We start from the raw sequence: 9,500 nt of genomic DNA on the forward strand, positions 1-9,500 counted from the left end.
ATTGAAGTCTTTTAATTAGATGGCATACCTATCCGAGGAGACAAAACCTTGCCGATCCTGTCCCTAAAGCCACGAGCCGCTACTGCCAGGCACTAAAATCAACATTATCAGTGTCTTTTTATCCAGGGGTACCAAAAGAACCGGGACAGATGAATCTTTCGCAAAATTTACATTAGATCAAAAAACTGATAATAAGTGTTCAATACTTTGCCAAAATCTATCGAATGACACCAAACACGACCCCAATACCCAGTCAGGGTGTACCCAGAGTGGGGGCAACTTTGAAATCATAAATACAAACCCCCACATTATTATGGCACATTTGGATTCCTTGTGTAAAAGTAAGTAACTTTTATTCGTGACATTTTTTCGAATTAATGATATATGGCCCAGAATCGGAAAATATTATTTATCCTGATACAGTTTGTTCCAAACTCTTTTTTCAGTGCGTCATTAATTTTGACGTCATATAGGATTTTAAGAATGTCGCGAGTCGCTGAATGATATTTTAGTTAAATCTGACAGTTGCCAGAATATAACTCAATATTTAAAATATTTTTGAGGAAAAAGAAATAAATATATGTAGAATACAATTTCATTATACAATGTCCGAATATACCAGCGACATGAAATATTTACCTATATTTACGTCGTTGACAAATTTCTAATCTGGAATTATAATTGTCATTTTACCCGTTAACATTGTGAAAGTACTGTCAGGATAGATTACTTTTGTTTCAAATTATTTTTATTCGCATCATGGATTGGTGATCTATTTAAGAGTACTTATTGTAATTGTCAACCAATTATACATCTATAAGTATAAATCGCTTTAATATGGAAATATACCCTTCAACGAATATGTACTAATTTTTTAAGTTCTAATAATAATCACGAACGTACGTGTTTTTTCTGTCACTTCGAGCTTAATGCGTTAGAGCGAATTCGACAAACTATGACGCACTGAAGAACGATTTGGGATAGATTTGAAAGAGGGTTTTGGGATAAACTGTACCCTAGGAAAATTATAGAAATGGTTTATTATCTCGAGAAATACACTGCGCAATAAAATACCAAAAAACACATTAGTCCGTTCTTTAACGGTAAAATATTGCAAAACCTCTAAATTTTAAAGAACCGCTTGGATTGACATGAAATTTGGCATACACATAGCTAATAAGTCAAAGAAAAAAAGTGATATTGTGCCGATATGTGCTTTTGCCCTGGGGGTGGTTTTCACCCCCTCTTGGGGGTGAAAAAATATTCGTCCAAAGAAAGTCAGGAAATGGATAAACTGGCTAATTTTAAGTAACTTTTGTTCTATAGAGTTTTTTCACTAAGTCAATACTTTTCGAGTTTTGGCAGTGAATATGTTCATTTTTTCAACAAAATAACCACGCTTTTAGACGGTTTTTCGCAAATAACTCAAATAGTAAGTATTTTGTCGAAAAACATTCGTAGCAAAAATATAGCCTGTAAAAAATTTAAAAAAATGGTGTATATATCACATCTCTACACCTAGTAGAAGCAGAGTTATAGCTATTGAAAAATAGGTTCATATTCGTCAAATTCCAAGTGGAATACTTTAACGTGAAATAACCAAAAATGAAGCACATTTCGGGGAAAACTCATTACAACTTATTTAAAGTGTTAAAAAAAAGCTTCATTTTTGTTTTATAACAAAAAAATTCTAGCATCAAAATTAAACAAGTTACGCTCAAAATAAAGTTAGTCCCTTTTGGTTTTGGTAAAAAAATCGAGAAAATCACCCCCTAATTATTATCTTAAATGAACTTAATCGTTACTTCACAAGTTTCTTGACTCGTGTATATATTGTTTATATGATCTATAAGTTTCATCGGTTCAAAGTCCTTATTATTGAAAGGGCTGTAGTTAAAAGGGGTTGAACGAGTCACTGATCACGAATGTATGCAAATTTAGAAACACCAAATCTCAATCAATTTTTGTCTAACAGAAAAACAAAAAAATACATGATATTCAGAAAAGCAAATCTGACTTTTTTTGTTTTTCGAGATTTTTGGTATCTAACAATTTTTAAGTTATTTTGAAAAAAAGCATATTTTTCAAAATTTAAATTTTTAAAAATTTTACTTTGAAACCAAATGTTTTCAAAAATAAGCACTTTGAATTGATGAAACTTACAGATCATATAAACACAACATAAGTAAAATAATTTGTGGAGCGGTAACGATTAATTTCATTTAAGTTGCTAATTAGGGGGTGGTCTTCCTGATTTTTTTTTTGCAAAAACAAAATGGACCAACTGTATTTTGAGCGTAACTTGCTGAAATTTAATGCTAGAAACTTTTTGTAAAAACAAAAATAAAGCTTTTTTTACTTACTTACTTACTTAGTCCTAAGCCTTTCTACCTTTAGGTGTAAGGCTGGTGGAGTTGAGTTTGGCATTGTAGTCTCCATGCTTTCCGATCTTGCGCTAGGTTTCTTGCACTTTCCAATGTCAATCCCTTCTTCTCGACTTCTTTCCTGATTTCATTTACCCACATAACTCTTGGTCTCCCTCTTTTGTTTTTCCCCTGCACTCTCGTTTCGAACACTCGTTTTGTTAGCCTCTCGTTCGACATTCTACACACGTGCCCGAACCATCTAAGTTGTCCTTCTACTATTTTTTCATTGATTGGTTCTAGTTTTAGGTTTTGTCTAATTGTTTCGTTTCGTATTTTGTCTGTCCTTTTTCTGTTTGCTATTTTCCTCAGGAACCTCATTTCCATAGCATTGACTCTGGATTTTTGTCTCCCCGTCAATGTCCATGTCTCGCTGCTATACATGATTGTTGGTCTAACTACTGATTTAACGACTGCCGTTTTTACTTTTTCCGGTATCCCTTTTTTCCCAAAAAATGTTGTTTTCATAGTGTTAAATAAGCTTCCTGTTCGTCCCATTCTCTCGTTTATTTCCATGTCTTGTTTACCATTTGATTCGATTATTACTCCTAGGTATTTAAAATATTCCACTTGCTCTAGTTGTTTCCCGTCTAATTCTATTGCGTGTGTCTTCCTCGTATTTGAAATTATCATTGTTTTTGTTTTCTCTGTATTAATTTTCATATTTATGTTTGATAGTTCTTCTTCTAGGATTTCAAGATTGTTCTGTAAGTCTTCTCTGTTTTCTGCTATCAATACCATGTCGTCTGCAAATAGTAGCTCCGATAGTTGAGTCTGTTTCATTTGCCAGTATCCTAATGTTAGTTTTCTCATTCTTCTCTTGGCTTTCTTTATCGCTTCATCCAGTACCACTGAGAATAGCAGTGGACTCAGCACGCATCCCTGTTTGACGCCTTGACTTGTAGAAAATTCTCTGGATTCCTCGTTATTGGTTCTTACTGTATTTGTATTATTTTTGTACATATCCTTTATTACTTCTATTATGTGTCTGTCGACTCCCCTTTCTGTTAGTGTCTTCCAAACGTCCTTTCTTCGGATTCTGTCAAACGCCTTTTCCAGGTCAATGAAGCACATATGTATCTCTCTATTTTTCTTGATTACCTTCTCACTTACTTGTCTTAATGTGAATATTAGGTCTTGCGTGCTTCTGTCCTTCCTGAATCCACACTGTGTGTCTTCCATAGTTGTTTCTATTTGTGTTTTTATTCTTGTCTCTAGTATTCTTGCTAATACCTTCCCAGGGATACTTGATATGGTGATACCTCGGTAATTATTACAGTTTCTCTTGTCTCCCTTTTTGTGTATTGGTAATATAATGTCTTTCTTCCAGTCCTTTGGTAATTCTGCTCTATTTATGATATCATTCATTAGTTCTTTCATGCTATCCATTCCCTCTGTCCCCATGAATTTTATCATTTCCGGGGTGATATGATCCTTGCCTGGTGCTTTGCCCAGTTTTACTCTTTCTATTGCTTTCTCTAATTCCTCTCTTGTTATGGATTCCACTTGTTGTTCTTCATTCCTTTCTTGTATCTCCCCTATGTTGTCCTTGTCTACATGAGTTAGCTCTTTGAAATGTTCTCTCCATCTTTCCATTATTTGTTTTTCTTCTGTTAGTACGTTTCCATTCTTGTCTTTTATATTCGGCATCGTGTGCTCTTTCTTTTGTCTGAGTTGTTTTAATGCGCCGTAGAAGAGTTTTTGGTTTTCCCTATAATTTTTTGTCATTTTTTGTCCAAATATCTCCCATGACCTTTCCTTTCCTGCTTTCACCGCTATTTTAACCTCTTTCCTTTTTTCTTTATATGCTTCGTAATCTTCCGGGTGTTTTGTGCTTAGGTATCTTTTCCATTTGTCTTTTTTGTTCTTTATTTTCTCTCGTATTTCTTCCGTCCACCATTCTGTTCTCCTCATGTTAGTGTTTGCTATTTTTGCTTTCCCGCAAGTTTCCTCAGCTGCTTTGATTATGCTGGTTTTTAGATATTCCCATTTTTTTTCTATATTTGTATTTTTTGCCCTACCTTTCAAAGTATTATCTAATTTTTCTTGGAATTTCTTCTTATATATTTCCTCTTTTAATTTGTAACTTTTTATTTTTTCATTTACTACCTTTCTTCTCTTTTCTTCTTTTTCCTCTGTTGTTCTCATTCTCATTATTACTAGATGGTGGTCACTGCCAATCTCCGAGCCTCTTTTCACTTTCGTATCCTGTACTCTTTTCCATTTGTTGCTGCTTACCAAAAAGTAATCTATGATTGATTTTTCGTTTCTGCTGTCTTGTACTCTCGTGTATTTGTGTACTTCTTTATGTTTAAATTTTGTATTTGTTATAACTAGTTTATTCTCCATACATATTTCTATTATTCTTTCACCATTTCTGTTTAGCATTTCTTCTCCTTCTTTTCCCATGCACTCCTCAATTCCGCTGTTGTTGTTTCCGACTCTACCATTTAGATCTCCCATTACAATTATGTTTTCTTCCCCATTATCAATTTGCATTTGGAGCTCCTCGAAAAATTTATCTTTCTCTTCCTTTCTTGCATCTTCATTTACTCCGTAGGCTGTTATTATTGTCCATATTTCTTCGTCCATCAGTTTAATTTTCACCGATAATATTCTCTGGTTAACATATGTTTCTTCTATAACGTGTTGTAGTCTATTCGGTGCAATTATTATCCCGACTCCTTCTTTTGCTCTCTCTTTTGTATCCGCTCCTACCCAAAGTAACCAATATCCTTTGTGTATTTTCTTAAGACCTTTTCCTTTCATCTTCGTTTCTGTTATTCCTAGTATTTCTATTTTTTGTCTTATCATATCTTCTACCAGTTCTTCCTCTTTTCCATTGATGCTTCTCACATTCCATGTTCCCATTTTTATCTCTCCTTTTTTCTGCAATCTAGCTTTCCCCTTTTTCCTATTTTCATCCTTGTTTACCTTTGCATCATCTTTTTCCCTATCGCTTTTCCCATTCATTGCCTTGGTTGTCATTGTTGTGGGTCCGGTCTCATTATTTTCTTTTAGTTTTTTGAAGTCCCTTCCCCGCTTTTTTTAAATGCTTTAAAAAAGTTATAATGGGTTTTTCCCAAAAAGTGCTTAATTTTTTGGATATTTCACGTCGAAATATTCTATTTGAAATTTGGTGAATATGAATCTATTTCTCATTGGCTATAACTCTGGTTCTACGAGATCAAGAGACCTAACGTGTAAACCATTTTTTTTTACTTTTTTATAGGCTATATTTTTTCTAAGAACGTTTTTTTCGACAAAATACTTACTTTTTGAGTTATTTGCGAAAAACCGTCTAAACGTGGTTATTTTGTTGAAAAATGAACATATTCACTCGCAAATAACTCGAAAAGTGTTGACTTAGCGAAAAAGCTATAAAACAAAAGTTACTTAAAATTAGTCAGTTTACCCATTTCTGGACTTATTTTGGACATATATTTTTTCACCCCCAAGAGGGGGTGAAACATTATAGAAGTTTTCAGGGACTTTCGGCCCTCGGTAATAACGTAATCTTTCATTCTGCGTTTAAATTTTTTAAAAATACGTATTAGTTTTCTCAGGATTCGAAAAAAATGAATCCCATTTAAATAGCATTGAAGCCGAAAGTTCGTACCCATTCCCTTAAAACATGTCAATTTTAGTTGATCTGGATATTAGCAAAATCTGTTTTCTGGTTGCTTTTTTTAATCTTCCTCCAAACATCATTCTAAAATATTTGAACCTAGCATATTTACTAATATTAGGATTTCTATTAATAACGATGACTATTAATAAAAAATCGTGGCAAAATTTTTATATAATTGTGAGCTTATATTATACAAAATACTCGTATTGTATTATGTATTATTTTGCTAATGTTACACGTTAAACTTAAATATTACGATGCAGATACTATTGAGGTATACTAAGATACCTGTTGGCAGGTTTGGTACAACACTTAAAACTAATATAAAAAAAATATAATTTACTTTTCTTATTAGTCCAAGAAAAAAGTATTTCAAACTTACAGATCATATAAACAATACATATATGGTTTGTTTTTACACCAGGAGTAAACTAAAAAGACAGATTCACACCCAAGAAAGTCACTAGAAAAATAACCAAATACATCTTCTTTTTTGGTTGATCATATAGGCCTTCGGATCATAATTATTCATAATCCATGTTATACAAATACGTCGCTAATGAATTCTAAAAACAATTGTTTTTTATATAAAAGTAGACTAAAAATCTAAAAATTAATTGAATAAAGCAGAAAACACAAAAAATGCCAATATAACTTAATTAAGCTATGAAATACCATACCAGTGTTAAAATTTCATAAATTTCATTAGTGTCAAAATTTTATAACATGTCTGAGGTTGTGTTTGTGTTCACAAAGAGGTGATGGCAATTTTTCTGAGGTTGGAGTGATTACGAAAAAAGCATTATGGCGCGGTAAATTTGAATTAATCCCCTTGGTTTAAAAACAAACCATAGTACCTATAAAGTACAGTAGAACCCCGGTCAACCGAAATCGGGTTAACCGGAACCCGGGTCAACCGGAACGTAAATATTTAAAAGTGTTTGTAATACACTATGTCACAGTACATACTCTAGTAGCCTACTATGTATTTACCAATCCATTATTGTATTTTAAATATTTTGTATAGCTGTAATAAAATACTGTATTACTGTACTGTACATACTACAGTATATATAGACATTGTTTGTACATTCATTTTTCCTATACGCCGTGTTATTAGGCTATTTTTAGCATATGACGGCTAAACCGAAAAATTGGTTATCCGAAACTGCTCTCCCCCCTTTATTTCGGTTAACCGGGGTTCTACTGTAATGGTAAAGCGGTAACGATTAATTTCATTTAGAGCGCTAAATTAGGAGGGATTTTCACGATTTTTTTTTAACAAAAAAAAGGGGCCAACTTTCGATGGCTTAGTTTCGAGGATAGAAACTTTTTAACTTACTTTTTGAGATATTTGCAAAAAACTCAAATTCCATAGAACAAAAGTTGCTTAGAATTAGTAAATTTATCCATTTCCGGACCTACTTTAAACGTGTGTTTTTTCACCCTTCAATTAAAAGTAACCAACGGCAAATCTAACTTTGAAGTGGAGGATACTTAAGTAGAATCTAAATCTAAATTTTCATGCAATTCGGAGTTGACCCTGAAAATTACACTCCAAAACGGTCATTTACTGGGTTAATTAGCAAATTAACTCAACGTCATCTGAAAGACGTTGTATAATACATTTGGTTTCTGTATAATACATTTTATTTGGTTTACAGTTTTTAATTTTTTGGAATTATTTTTAAAGTAAGTAGTAGTTCTGGAATTACTTTTTATTTTATTTGTTTTCATTACATATTTGGAAAATACCAGTAATCTTTTTTTAATAAAAGCCGTATTTTTTCTATGTAATTTTTACCTAGAAAAAACATATACAGGGTGCGCCAAACCTCTGGTCTTCTTTGATTACGGCTAAACTATGAGATATACAAAAAAATGTTTATAACAAAACTAATGTGTATCAAAGAGGTCTATAATTTAAAATTATTTTCAATTATACAGGGTGAGTCAGAACGACGGTATGAACCAAAGTTTTATTTTTTTAAATGGAACACCCTGTATATTAAATCATTTTTAAATATATTATTTAAAAACATGAAAAATTTGTATAAGGTCTTATAGGTCTAAAGTTAATAATTTTCGAAATATTTACATTTTTATTGAGAAAAATGGTAATATTTATAGGGTTGTGGATTATGTTTCCAAGGAAATAAAAATTTAAGTGATAGGTCAAAGTTTTTAAAATATAGTGTTATTTTTAAATAATTTAATATTTTTTACTTTTAGCCATAAAATATACAGTGTGATCACTATTTGCAAATACAAAATTTTCTCATTTTTTTTAAATGGGACACCCTGTATATTACTTTTGCGTTTTGTAGTAAATATTACAACCTTTCTTTTGGTATAAGGTTGTATGTACCTAGCATGTTTCGTTTTGTAGATATTTAAAAAAAACTATAGATTTTACGTGTTTGCGGATTTTTTATTTAAAAAATTTTTTTGCAAAAAAAAATAATTATAATCTGGTTTTAGAAACATACACTAAAATATAAAATATGAAGATAAAAACGTAATTAAAGATTAAAATAAATCGTATGCTAGTCCAATTCAATTGAATTTAATAACTTTAAACTATTTTACAAAAAATATTTTACCATATAGTCCTGTCGCCAGGGGGGGTACAACGGCCTCGTTAATTCAGATGGACTTACTCAAGTTTTTTTTTATGTATTTTGACCCGTAGAACACGAATTTTTTGGGTAACAGTTGATCCGGATGTCGATAAGATTGTTATAGACCAAGAACTTGAGGAATCAAATAACAGCGATTTTTGGCAAAACAAAACAATATTTTGTATTTTTTGGGCCATTTTAAGTAAAAAATATTTCTACAAGTTTTTTCGTAGGATGCACAGTTTTCGAGATAAACGCGGTTGAACTTTAAAAAAATCGAAAAATTGCAATTTTTGAACCCGAATAACTTTTGATTAAGAAATAAAATAGCAAGTCTGCTTACCGCATTTGAAAGTTTAAGTCAAATTATATCGGTTTTGATTATTTGCATCGGTAAATATTTATTTTTTTATTGTTTAACAAAGCTATAAACACGTAGGGTTTCCCGTGCTTTTACATGCGTTTTAACGCAAGTTAAGAAACCAGAACTGCTAAATCACCAATAATAAAAGGACAGCGTCAGCAAGCTTCACCTCGACCACACCTCGGCGTCACCGAGCTTATAAATAAACTTTTGCATTGTATAGCGTCACTCTTATTTTGCATTTAACTGTAGTAAGTAGTCCCTTGTCAATAAAGTTCTTTTTAAAAACGTTGTTCTTGGACTTAGAAACTTCACTGGCGCAGTCAGTAGGATTTTTCGGGAATTACGTCGCAAAATTACGTTACAAAAATCGAACGATTTCGCGAGTAGTTTTTCGTTTTAACGATTTACCGGAAAACCGAACTTTTTGTGAAAGGGTCCAAGATCAGCTTTAGACAAGG

The sequence above is a fragment of the Diabrotica virgifera genome, chromosome 5 (genome assembly GCF_917563875.1).
Source record: "Diabrotica virgifera virgifera chromosome 5, PGI_DIABVI_V3a".
Taxonomy (NCBI): Eukaryota; Metazoa; Arthropoda; class Insecta; order Coleoptera; family Chrysomelidae; genus Diabrotica; species Diabrotica virgifera.